Here is a 14,617-nt window from a genome sequence, read left to right as displayed (position 1 = left end):
ACAGGTGGGCTACTCCCCCTTTGGCATACCAATCATCCTAGCCCCACAGATCTTCCTCTATTGCACCCTAAGTTACTTCCTTCAGCCCTCCACTCTACCCACAAGACTCCGCCACACCTTACTCTCTTCTCCCCCATTGGACATGTGTGGAGGCTGTGTTTTGGGGTTGGGTTCAGCTCACCACCCTTTGCTCCCCCCAGTTCCTTTCCCTGCCCACTGAATCCTCAACTCCTTCCTCTCTACACACCTAGCCCCCCAGTCTCCCCACTTTACCTCCAGGCTCAGAAATCCCACTCTCTACCCTCCGCAATCCCTCCCCACAGTGGCTGGAGAAGGAGTTCCCTGGTTGTTCACATATGCCCAGAGCACCTGGAAACTTAGCTCCACGGTCTTCTCACCCATCCATGGACTGTATTGAGGGAGGCATTGGGTCTGGGGAATCTTATGATGCGGGGGTGTCTCTGGGATTTGTGACAGGATATTAAGGTATACAATTGGATCCTCAGCTCCAAAAGGTTAAGAATCTACTGTACTGTAACAACAGACTTAGGGCTGGAAAACGTTAGGAAGGAAAATGAGAGCCACATACCATAGAACTACTGAGGAAGAGAATCTATTGAAAGCTCACTCCCAATTTGAAAATTTGCAAGAATCCCAGGTTGTGCAGCAATGATGTTCAATGCAAAGTATCAATAAGCCAAATCGAACAAGTAATGTTCGTAGTGCCAAAACCTACACCAGTAATCGAATCCCCCAAACTGAAACAAGAGTCAAGAAATGTCAAAATACACCAAAAGAATAAATATTACAGCTGGAATGTTAGGAAAAAATGGCAAAATCATTGATTTGTCATAACGTATTAAAATTTGTATACAAATAGCCATGGAAAGTGTGCTTTCAAGATTTGCAAGCAGCAATTTCCTGCTTCTGACACAACTGAAAACTCTTACAACTCCTAGCTGGCATTAATTATGAGGAAAAAATTGCATATAAAATATAGGAATAAAAGCAATAGCCCAGATCATTCCGTCCTGTGGAAAATCCTGTGGGTGGAAGTTCTGGGGAAGAAAATTTCTGTGAGGAATTCTCCTTAATGATCCCCTCCACCGTGTCCCATTGGGGGTGGGGTTTGCACCCATGCAGTAATTTTGCCAGCACAGTGTGTGTGGCAGGGGAAAACAGAGGAACACAGAGACCTTCAGAGTAGGATGATCAGACTTCCCATTTTTAAAGGGACAGTCTCATATTTAAGCCCTCCTGTAGATGTCCTGACATTTTCTTAAAAATGGACAAATTGTCCCATTTTATGTGCTCCCCTCTTACTGTCCTCTCCCTGCTTTGCTCCTTCACCTCCCCAGCCATGCTGCTCCTCCATATCCCCACTGGTGAGGCACGTCCTGCTCCCAGAGCTGTTTGGAGAACCAGCCCCTGGTCAGAGCGCTCAGCTCACCAGCAGCCTGGCTGGCAGGCTCCTTCCTTCCCCCCCTGCCTCTGACTGGGCCGGCACTCTGGGAAAGCCCGAGACCCTCCGGCTCAGGGTGCTGGCCAGGAGGAGCTGAGCCCTGCATGTGGCAAAGCCCTGGGGGGCAGTGGGGCAGGGAAGAAGAAGAGATGAGCTCTGCGAACACACAGGCCAGGTCATCCCTTCCCCCCACTCCCCTTGTGACTGGAAGCACTCTCATCCCTTCCCTCCCACACAGCGCCAAAAGGCTGCTGCTGGCCACATTCTGGTGCGAACCCTGGCAGAAATTGGGGGGAAGCATGTGACCCTGCATGTCCCCACACATGTGTTGTCTCGGGAAGATGCGGCACCAGTTACCAGGAGAGGCAGGTCTGTCCCAGGAGCCCAGCTAGGCATGGAGGGCGGAGAGCACCAGGCAGGGAGGGGACGGTTGGTTGGTTGGTCACTGCCCCCACCATGTGAGAGAGGGATACATGTGTGTGTGTGTGTGTGTGTGTGTGTGTAACCTCTCCCCATGTGTGTGGGGGAGGGGGATAGGAGTGTGTGTGTGTCACCCCTCCCTGTGTGAACTCTAACGTCTTAAAGATAAGAAGGATCCAGCTACACAGTATTTCTTTTTAATAGGGGCTCAGTCAATCTGATGTTAATTTGAACAGTTGTACTGCATAGTTCTGATTGATTGCTGTTGAACTCGCTTGTATATGAATAATTTTCCCAGGTGTCCCCTATTAAGCATAGGGAAATATGGTCACCCTACTTCAGAGTACCATGATTGTAGTGCTCCCCCTCTCCCAATGAGTCATCAATAGTATAAGTTCCATCCAATTCCTAACCCCTCATCCATGCATGAGCTTGTGGGCACCTCTGTTTCTCTAAACAGTATGTTCTCCCTCCCCTTTCCAAATTTCCTGTCTCTCCTCCCTTTCCCTCCAAGATGCTCTTTTCCCCAAAATACCTTTTATTCTCCCCTTCCACCAAATCCCCTCTCCCCCAAACACCCTGTCATAAATTTAAAGGGAAGGGTAAACACCTTTAAATCCCTCCTGGCCAGAGGAAAAACCCTTTCACCTGTAAAGGGTTAAGAAGATAGGATAACCTCGCTGGCACCTGACTAAAATGACCAATGAGGAGACAAGATACTTTCAAAGCTGGCGTGGGGAGAGAAACAAAGTTTCTCTCTGTGGGAGGCTTTTGCTGGGAACAGAAAAGGAATGGAGTCTTAGAACTTAGTAAGTAATCTAGCTAGATATGCGTTAGATTCTGTTTTGTTTAAATGGCTGATAAAATAAGCTGTTCTGAATGGAATGTATATTCCTGTTTTTGTGTCTTTTTGTAACTTAAGGTTTTGCCTAGAGGGATTCTCTGTGTTTTGAATCTGATTACCCTGTAAAGTATTTACCATCCTGATTTTACAGAGGTGATTCTTTTATTTTTTTTCTTCTATTAAAATTCTTCTTTTAAGAACCTGATTGCTTTTTCATTGTTCTTAAGATCCAAGGGTTTAGGTCTGTGTTCACCTATGCAAATTGGTGAGGATTTTTATCAAGCCTTCCCCAGGAAAGGGGGTATAGGGTTTGGGAGGATTTTTTGGGGGGAAAGATGTTTCCAAGTGGGCTCTTTCCCTGTTATATATTTATTAGATGCTTGGTGGTGGCAGCAAATAAGTCCAAGGGCAAAAGGTAAATAGTTTGTACCTTGGGGAAGTTTTAACCTAAGCTGGTAAAAATAAGCTTAGGGGGTTTTTCATGCAGGTCCCCACATCTGTACTCTAGCATTCAGAGTGGGGAAGGAACCTTGACACACTCCATGCTCCTCTGCAAACACTCATCTCCCTTTCATGTCTGTGCCCCCTTTCACATCTTCCCTCACACCATGGCATTGTATCTCCATCCCTCCTCCAAAGTCCTCCCCATTCAGCTCCGTTAGTCCCTTCCCTCATTCCTGACAGAGGAGGCACTGCTGCTGGCCTCATTCTGTCCTCTGCAACAAACTCATCCCACTTCTCTGCACTCCGAGCTGTTGAGTGGGTAAGCAGAAGGAGCTCACCTCGCCCTAAAGAGCAGCCTCCTGTCTGGCCTGCAAAGGGGCAGAGTGTCTCTGCCTCTCAGGTGGCTCCAAATGAAACTGCTTCCCCACTGCGCTAAATAGCCTCAGAATTCCTTCAATCCAGGTGGGGGACAGGGGGAAGAGAAACACATTGCTGTCCCATGCCTGAAAGCTGTGGAGGGAGATGTCGAGAGATTTAGAGTTTTCTTTATAGAAAAATAAAACAACAGTCTGGTGTCATGTGATCATGAGACTCTCAGCTTTTAAGTAGACCTCATGACTGTGAAGAAAAACTCAAAAACATGATTCCTAATGGCTTAAAACCCAGAAGGTAAATGAAAAGATCCCAAAATATATTATTTCTCAAATCTCATGATTTTAAGCCAATCTCGTGATTTTAGGGTATGACATTATTTTTGAATGTTTGGGGTTGGCAATATTATGCCCCCACCCTAAACTTACACCTATCATTTTACACACCACACAGAAAAAGCTGATGAGCCCTTCCCCAAACATGGAGGATCTCAGGAGATTCATTGGAGAATGGGGCCTCATGGGCTCCTTTAGAGCTGTGCTACAAGGGACTCCTTCCCAGACATGCTGTTCCTGTGACTACTGAACTGTTCTGCACAGAAGAGATGGTAATTTTCTGGCTAGTTTCCACAGGGCAGTTAGAAGGAACAATGTGCCCCCTTGCCTTGGCCTCATCCCATCATCCCACCCAGTGTCCCCAAGTACAGATTCTGGACAATGCAGAGAGTCCTCAGTAGGGGCTGAGTGGTGAGGGGGTGAAAAAGGGAATAATACCATTCAGACAACTGAGACCTCTCCATGCAGAAGTGTGTGTGTGGGGGGGGGAAAGAATCTACATATGAAGGATAGTCTCTGCATGGGAATCTAGGGGGAAAAATTTGTCCCAAACTAGACACTAAAGAGTAGAAAAAGAGAATACATATGAAAATAATATATTAAACTCTCTCAATATTGTGGGTGAAGCAGGAAATGCTCTTGAAAGCAATTTTCCATTTTGCAGCCCTGCAATGATAGTTTAATTGGATTTACTGTATTATTTGAATACTTTAGCTGTTCAGGTGAAAAGGGCATAATGAATTTGAAACCATACCAAGGAAAGCCCATTTCAAGTTCAGAACTCCTTTTAAATAATAATAATAATAATTAATTAACAATTAATAATTTAATTATCAGAAATTTTGACTTTTAAAAACAATATTTTATTAAGCAGCAGGGGGCAATGAAACATAAATTCACAATAAAAACAGAATCTTTTTCTAAAACAGATGGAACATAAAATAGAGTAGCAACACCTGAACATTGTGTTTGCTTTAGTGAATGTTTTATCAACAGATAAAACATACAATGCGGATTTTTTTCAGTGGGGAGGAAAAAGGAGAATTTTTCATGTTAGCTACAAAAGTACATGACCAGTGGTATGTGTAATTTTAAATACCCTGTGAAATGTCAATAACTCAATACATATGTTTTCTAGAAATTTGTAAGTGCTTTAAGTGGTTACAGGTTTCAAGGCTGAAAACCTCCTGAAATATCTATAAGTTGTAATCAAGTGGTATGAAAGTTCTGTGGAAATAACATTGTGCAAAAAAGAACGGGATCATATTCTTCTAAAACCACAGATTACTGTATTATACTTACTTGTCACTCTTGGGTAGTAGCATATGTTTGGTGTATATAATTATATATTTTTATTCCTTTCCCTACTTTACACAAAACAGTGAAGTGCTTAAACATTTGGAAGCTTTATTTATTATCAAAAAGTGCTAAATAGATTCACATTTAAAATGTAATTATCCTTATATGTTGTAGCTCCTTATTTTCACAGCACATATTTCAAAATTAAAATGTGCAATTGTACATTTTGTCATACAAATACAAGACTACCTATTTTCCCAGCCAGCAAATGTATTGATGTATGTATAGTACTATGCGTACAATATGAACTTTTTTATATTTACATACCTGAATATTTACAATGTGTGTTTCTAGCACTGCTCAGATTCCACAGTGATAAGACCTAAGACAGATAGACTGAATTTATTTACAGTACATGTAGAGTTTATAGTACAATATAATTGTTAAATTAAGGCCCGATGAGGGTTGCTGATATTTGTATTTTTTTAAAAAAAACTTAAACAAACATATAATTGATCTGGGACGTTATGCGAATCTCTAACTAGACGCCGTAGCTGTGCCTCCTTAGTACTAGTACACTTGTCTTGCTGTTGTTTGTTAAACTCACTTGTTGCATCTAGTCTTAAATCACAAGCTCTTTAGCTATTCACTGTGTCATTTTATGTATTTGTACAGAACTTAGCACTATATGGTCTTTACCCTGATTGAAGAGTTTTGGTACTACAACAATAGTGGCCATTATCTTTGAAAACTTGTGGCAATCGGGGGAGGTCCCTGACAATTGGAAAAAGACAAATATAGTGCCCATCTTTTAAAAAGGGAAGAAGGAGAATCCGGGGAACTACAGACTGGTCAGCATCACCTCAGTCCCGCAAAAAATCATAGAGCACGTCCTCAAGGAATCTATTTTGAAGCACTTGGAGGACAAGCAAGTGATCAGGAACAGTCAACATGGGTTCACCAGTGGCAAGTCATGCCTGACCAACCTGACTGCCTTCTATGATGAGATAACTGGCTCTGTGGATATGGGGAAAGCAGTGGACGTGATATATCTTGAGACTTTAGCAAAGCTTTTGATACGGTCTCCCACAGTATTCTTGCCAGCAAGTTAAAAAAGTATAGATTGGATGAATGGACTATAAAGTGGATACAAAACTGGTTAGATTGTTGGGCTCAATGGGTAATGATCAATGTTTTGATGTCTAGTTGGCAGCCGGTGTCAAGCAGAGTGCCCCAGGGGTCCGTCCTGGAGCAGGTTTTGTTCAGCATCTTCATTAATGATCTGGATGATGGGATGGATTGCACCCTCAGCAAGTTTGCAGATGACACTAAGATGGGGAGAGAGGTAGATATGCTGGAGGGTAGGGATAGGGTCCAGAGTGACCTAGATAAATTGGAGGATTGGGCCAAAAGAAATCTGATGAGGTTCAACAAGGACAAGTGCAGAGTCCTACACTAAGGATGGAAGAATCCCATGCACTCCTACTGGCTGGGGACCGACTGGCTAAGCGGCAGTTCTGCAGAAAAGGACCTGGGGATTACAGTGGATGAGAAGCTGGATATGAGTCAACATTGTGGCCTTGTTGCCAAGAAGGGTCCCGGCATGTTGGGCTGCATTAGTAGGAGCATTGCCAGCAAATCGAGGGAAGTGATTATTCCCTTCTATTCGGCACAGGTGAGGCCACACCTGGAGTACTGTGTCCAGTTTTGGGCCCCTCAGTACAGAAAGGATGTGGACAAATTGGAGAGGGTAACTGGGCTGAGGTTCCCCTTAACTCCTACCATAGCATCCAGCATATGGTCTCCCAGCATCTTACATAGGGCACCATAAGGGGCGGGAGCTGAGAGAGACACAGTCAGTCCAGGCTCCCTCAAAAACTCCTACAGACCCTGCATATCCATTCGCCCTCTGGGGGAATAACATGGGCCAGAGCTTCCCCAATGTCTGGGATGGAAGAGAGAGCCAAACTCTAACCATAATTCCCTGGATCCAGCATGTGGTGCCAGCAGCTCATTTCTGACTCCAGGGTCACCACTTGGGGCAGAAGCCATCCACCTTCCAAGATGGGAAAAATACAGAGCTAGGTTAGTCCTCCAAACCACTCCCTCAATCCAGCACATGCTGCCAGCAGACAATTACCCCTGCATCCTGGGATAAGCACTCTTCTCCTGATGCCTGCTAATGCATTTAGTTCTCTAGCTTAAGTGGTAGCAGTATGTGCTGAATGCTCAGGGTTCAAACCCTGCTGTGGTTGCATGATGGGGAAGTTGTTATAGGTTCACATAGTAGAATTTTTTTTTTACCTTTCCCATTAAAAATAGGAAATTAATTATAAAAATGTTAAAGAGATGTTAGTTAGATACAAAATCAAGCACTTAAAATTAGCAAATAGATTTACAGTTGCTAGTTAAGCTCAGCCCTATTGTGCATATGCTTTATGATCTTTAATTACATGATTATAGACTAGTTTTTTCTACAGAATCGCTGCCTCATTTGTGCACAGGCTGAAAGCACAGAGGGGCTAAATTAAGGTTACACAAACAATTGTAAATCTGAAATTTCCTATCTTCCAAGTGCTTGACTGTGCAACCTAAAATGTTCTTTGAATGTAGTTTTTTGATATAGTAATAATTATAATAATAAATACCTAAGAAATTATTAGAGACTTTCTTATATACATAAAATCTATCCTAGACAATCCTTTGTCCACTATTTGACAGAGATAATTGAATGATCTAAATAATCCATTTCAGCGAGGCACTGGATGATCACCTAAAAGGCCCTGAAGACTATGTACCATACCCAGCTCCCACTGAAGTCAGTGGAAAGACTTCCATTGATTTCAATGGAATTTGGAATACACCCTAGCTAAGGGTGTAAAGATTCAGAAAACTGGTAGTGTGTGTATTGATACATATTCACATATATAAAATATATCAGATATTGAAAGATAATGTGTAATAAAATTGTATGTAAAAAAATAAGAAATGTACAATATATAGGACCAGGAAATGCATATCTACATCCAAGCTTATCAATGTGAGGGAGGGAAAAGGAGGGAGAATAGCCATATTCTGGCTTTGGCTATGAATGTGTTTACTGAAGTCAACAGGGACTTGTAACATGCATCTGAAACTAGAATATGGCCTGTTTTACTATATGAATTATGCATACATGCAGAAATATCAATTATAATCAGTAATACACTGTATCTTGTATTGTTTTATATATTTATAAGCAATAGTGTGTAATATGTCACAAACATTTTATGGTACATATTGCATTCTACTGCAAAGCTCTCGTGTTGTCATATTACACATTTAGCTTCTAAGACTGATTGATTGCTTCAGTAAGGAGTGTATATGGTATTCCACTTCTTATCTGAGTCAATGTTTTTCTCAATACTGTGAAGTAAATTAAAATAAAGTGTTTAAATCTACTGCTTATGATAAAGAAGACTAAATCTCATTCTAATAAATGTGAAATACATCTTGTCATGTTCCTTTCACTTTGCAGAAATGCTACCACAAGGCTTAGCCAGTTAAGTCTAATATGTTGACATTTATTTTTGCTGCAATAAATGTTAGGATTATATTTTTGCATTAAATTCTGGCATTTTTAAAGATCACGATGACAAGTAATTTATTCTTCAAATCACTCTGGTTTGTTTTTACTTTTTGAATATGGATTTGGCCATGTGTCTCCAAGGCACAGTACAAAGCATATTTCATATGTTTTGCAACCTATTAGTTTGATTTAAATCCACTTTTTTCTGTCAGGATTTACGCAAGCCTTTCTTGATGTTATTTGCTCTGAATTATTGCCCAGAAATAATCACACTGAATCCAATTTCACACAGGCTGTGTGGCCTATGAAGTCTGTCACTGTAAAGCTTTAAAGCTTTTATATTTGGTTCAATGGAGGTGATTCTTCAAATTAGCTATATATGTAGGGCGCCATTTCTTATTTTACTTTCATATTTGTCCCTTACTCTCTTATTTTAATTTGATTACATACAGTGTGAAGCTGGCTATCTGTAATGAGTGTTGGGGGAAAAACTGGGAATTTTTTAAAGCAGTGTAATTTCTAAAATGAAGGATGAAATAAGGACCAATAGTAGATGCATCTTAAAAATTGCATCCTTTCATATTTAAGTGCTCAGTCCTTCAATAAATATGCACCCTTCCCACATATTTTACATAGTTCCATACAGCCCTCCCCAGATTTCCTTTCGGTGAGGATATGTCACCAGGAAAGTGTCCTGAGTTTTTGATGTTTACTAAACTTTTCTGAACAAATTACTCATTCTCAACAGATCCTGGAAAAACAGAGCCACATAAGTCTCCCTGTTCCAAAACACTTGTATTAACTGAGCAACTACAGTATACTTATTGGTTAATTTACATAACTGAATGTGTGGGTGTGTTACTGGCCCAGAGGCAGACTTAATTTGCATCCTAACCATATCTGATGAATTCCCTCTACCTAGCGAATTCCCTCCCACTAAACTCAGGAAAATATTCTGGCAATCCTTGCATTGCAGGAAGAGATATACTCGTCTATAGCCTTAAAGAAAACAAATCAGGATAGAATAACAATGGGAAAGTAGGGGGTTAGTTTACACTAGCAAACAGTTTTAAGCTTCCAATTAAATATTTGCACTTTTTGTGTCATATTACTTTTATAACAAATAACCAAATCAAATTATAGAAGTTGAGGATAAGGCACTTCAGAGGATGTGATGTTTCTTTGTTTCTCAGACACAGTCATAGAATTATTCATCCAACACAGTACTAGTTCTCAACCTTTATCCTCTTTGTCACCAGACGTCAGCTATGTTTTTCTCTCATGACTCCACAGAATGAATTTGCAAGACACCTTTCCTAGCATTGATTACACTGTTATTAACCATACTCCCATTATTGTTAAACTGTGCAGATCTAAACAAACCCTGTGGGGCTGATCTTTGTACCTCTATCAAGCTTTTCCCCTTCAGTTTGGTATTCCCCCATTTCCTGACCTGGGAGAGAGGCTTTCACCAAACATTTACACTAGTCTGTCTTGGCCTGCCTTAAATGTATAACAGTCCTTCTTTTTGTGGCCAATTTTGTCACCATACTATTATTCAACTGAACTGTTTCCTTTAATTTTGCATTATTGACAATTTCCCTTGTTTTACAACCCAAATTTATCATTTCTTATTATTCAATACAGTCATGAACCAGATTAGAATCTTTTCTTTCATCATATATATTCAACACACATCTGTATTTACATGGCTCATGGTGATCAGCTTCCATCTTCCTCACTAGTAGCAAGATTACACAGTGAACTGCTTGTACACTGCTGCAAGAAAAAAAATAATTTCTTGCAGAAAATTCCACAGCCTCTCAGCTTGTCTTCAGCCACCTTTCACTTAGCACGATCTTCAAGTCCAAGTCCAGCTGAACATCTATAAATTGGTCCATTGCCAGTCTATCCTGGAAGTCCTCAGTGGTATCTGGATATGACAGGAACACAAGTCTCTGCAGATCCTCAGCCAGTTCAGGTGAGGTTTCTTCTTTCTCTCTGTTTCTAGCTCTAAACTGTGCTCAGATTGATGACTAGCTTCAAACTTCATGTCAAAGATTTGTATCTGGATAACTCAGTCTCTTTTCTGGGGGTAAATTCTGTAACACCATAAGAATTTGACCATTTAAATTGACTGCTAGTAACCCGTCTTTCTGTCCCTATTCCCAACCAATCATTCAAGCTATAATGTTGGATTGAATCAAATAAGCCCCCTAGGGAGTTTCCCGCCCCCTCAAACATAGTGTTTTTTTGTATTATTTGAGCCGGGATAGCGCAACTTCTCCCCTCTGGGCCTCTGTGGGTTACAAGCAGAGTAGAAAACTGTTGCAAATGTCTGCTCTTACTCAATGCTGTATGCTGTGTTATTGTAGCCCTGTTTGTCCCAGACCAGAGAGACAAGGTGGCTGAGGGAATATCTTTTATTGGACCAACAACAGAAGTTAGTCCAGTAAAAGATATTACTTTACCCATCTTGTCTCTCTGGTCTTACCCAAGTACTCTGGCTGGCTCAATTCCTCATACAAATGGCAGCCTTCCACTGTGATCTGTGACCGTTTGATTTCCTTTTGGAGCTCAATTTTCAGTTTCTTAAGTCCTTGCTGCAGCTCATCACTATTAACATGTTTCAAGTTGGCTGAAGCTTTCCTGGTTTCCACTATTTCTTAGAAAGAACTTCTGGTCTATAGCAGTCAGGTTGCAGGTCACCTCTTTGATCTGTCCTGCCATTACAACCTGGGAGCTTTGCAGCTGAGCTTCCTGTCTGGACAGTTTGTAGTTGTTGCTCCAATAGATATTTGATCTCTGCCTGCAAGGCAACACTCAGCCCTTTCTGGGAATCCTCCAGATGTTGCTTTAGTTCCTTTTGCAAAGCCTACAGGTCTTGTTTTAAATTATTTTGTTCATCTTTGGTTGCTGCAAGCATCACCATCATTTGCACCATTTTGGTTGAACAGGAATACCTGCTAACAATTTCTCTCATTGGAAACTGGATTCCACACATAACACCAGTGTTACCCCTTTTTGATCCAAGCAGCATACAATTTCAGGGCCAGGGGCATAATCCAGGTGGACATAAAAATTGATGGAGTAGGGTATTTTCTTTGATGCAATCTTGTTTGTTTGCAACTTCCAGCTCCTCCAAACACAGGAAGAACCAAGAACAAAAGGAGCAGTTTCTTAGCTTAGCCTGAAGCCTCTACAGACAACAGATGCAAAAGCGCTCTCTCGAGCTTTTTCAGGGTCACACTGAACTCACAGGCTACTGTTAAGCTTTCTTGCTTTCTGTCTTTCTCTGCTCAATTTATCAGTTTCTGGGTGTTCTCCCTTGCCTCACAAGTCCACCTGCTTCTGTCCACTTGATGCTAGTTTCTCAGAAGACTCTGTTGGGCTTTTTTGATGAAAACATCACTATCCCCAAATGTTCCAACATGAAAAAGCTATCTAGATATGTGTGTGGTTTGAAAGCATCTGACACCAATGTCATTTACAATTGCAGGTTTAAATTTAATTGGGGAGAGAGGAGGGAATTTGCAATTCAATTTTAAGCTGAGATATAAAACATGGATAACCTCCTTTTTTTAAAGGAGGCTTTAAGGGGAAAAAAAAGATTTGCATATTTAGATTCACATTAAACTCAGATGAAACTATTAGCACAAACAGACCTGTCACTGAGAAATGCTTTGGACATAGCTTCTAACTATAAGACTGCAAAGGAACAGGTCAATGAGTCAAATGTGTGTCTCGGTTTATAAGATAAACTCAAAGCCACAAGGATGTTTTAATTGTAACAAATACCACCACTAAACTGATGTATGCTATTATAACAGCTCAGTATAAGGAGGAAATGGGACATACTAGCCAGACACAAGAAGAGAATGAGAACAAAAAACAACCACCCAACCATATTTCGTGAGAAGATGGAAGAACCAACAGCAGTTTAAAGCAAAAAGTATCCAAATTAAAATATGTGAAAACTACAATAGAGAATGAGGAAAAGTGATGGGGAAAATGATTGACATTAAAGCAGTAAATTATCCATTCTACGGAAAGTATAAATCTAAAATATTTGAGAAATTATGACTGCAGTTGTGATAGAACCCGATCCATTGAATGGAAACCAGCCTGGTGTTGTTTAACTGGACATAAGAGAATCTTGCCAGAAGCTGGGAATGGGGAACAGGAGATGGATCACTTGTTCTGTTCATTCCCTCTGAAGCACCTGGCATTAGCCACTGTCAGAAGACAAGATTCTGGGCTAAATGGACCTTTGGTATGACCCAGTATGGCCGTTCTTATGTTCTTAACTGGACACAAGAGAATCTTGCTTCCTGAAAAACTAGGGCTTGTGAAACTACCATATAGAGTGTCATATGTCAAACTCAGCAGTTCCTGGAAAACTAAAAGTGGCAGTGAACTCTGAAGAGCAAAGTAGCTCTTGCATGTAGTCTGGGAATGAGGATTTACCTCATTGGTTAGCAATAACTGTGTTCCTCAACCTGAAAGAGAGGAAAGTCAAATCCATGTACTTAAAAAGTGACCTTGAAAATTTTCCAGCAAAACCCATGATTCTGTACTGTCTTGCACCTTCTGTAGATATTTGAAATATCTGGAGACATTAAGTCTTATAGACCTTGAAAGAATATGAGAAACGTTCTGTACATTTCTGGAGTTTCATATAATAGAATCATAGACTATCAGGGTTGGAAGGGACCTCAGGAGGTCATCTAGTCCAACCCCCTGCTCAAAGCAGGACCAATCCCCAACTAAATGATCCCAGCCAGGGCTTTATCAAGCCTGACCTTGAAAACCTCTAAGGAAGGAGATTCCACTACCTCCCTAGGTAACCCATTCCAGTGCTTCACCACCCTCCTAGTGAAAACGTTTTTCCTGACATCCAACCTAAACCTCCCCCACTGCAGCTTGAGTCCATTGTTGCTTGTTCTGTCATCTGCCACCACTGAGAACAGTCTAGCTCCATCCTCTTTGGAACCCCCTTTCAGGTAGTTGAAAGCAGCTATCAAATCCCTCCTCATTCTTCTCTTCTGCAGACTAAACAAGCCCAGTTCCCTCAGCCTCTCCTCATAAGTGATGTGCTCCAGCCCCCTAACCATTTTTGTTGCCCTCCGCTGGACTCTTTCCAGTTTTTCCACATCCTTCTTGTAGTGTGAGGCCCCAAACTGGACACAGTATTCCAGATGAGGCCTCACCAATGTTGAACAGAGGGGAATGATTTCGTCCCTCGATCTGCTGGCAATGCCCCTACTTATACAGCCCAAAATACTGTTAGCCTTCTTGGCAACAAAGGCAAACTGTTGACTCATATCCAGCTTCTTGTCCATTGTAACCCCTAAGTCCTTTTCTGCAGAACTGCTTCCTAGACATTCAGTGCCTAGTCTGTAGCAGTGCATGGGATTCTTCCGTCCTAAATGCAGGACTCTGCACTTGTTCTTGTTGAACCTCATCAGATTTTTTTTTTGGCCCAATGCTCTAATTTCTCTAGGTTCCTCTGTATCCTATACCTACCCTCCAGCGTATCTACCACTCCTCCCAGTTAGTGTCATCTGCAAACTTGCTAAGGGTGCAGTCCACACCATCCTCCAGATCATTAATAAAGATACTGAACAAAACTGGCACTAGGACCGACCCTTGGGTCACTCCACTTGATACCGGCTGCCAACTAGACATGGAGGCATTAATCACTACCCGTTGAGCCAGACGATCTAGCCAGCTTTCTATTCACCTTATAGTCCATTCATCCAGACCATACTTCTTTAACTTGCTGGCAAGAATACTGTGGATGACCGTATCAAAAGCTTTGCTAAAGTCAAGGAATAACACATCCACTGCTTTCCCCTTATCCACAGAGCCAG

This window comes from Natator depressus, chromosome 4, assembly GCF_965152275.1.
Source record: "Natator depressus isolate rNatDep1 chromosome 4, rNatDep2.hap1, whole genome shotgun sequence".
NCBI classification, from domain to species: Eukaryota; Metazoa; Chordata; order Testudines; family Cheloniidae; genus Natator; species Natator depressus.
This window is presented reverse-complemented; position numbering follows the sequence as displayed.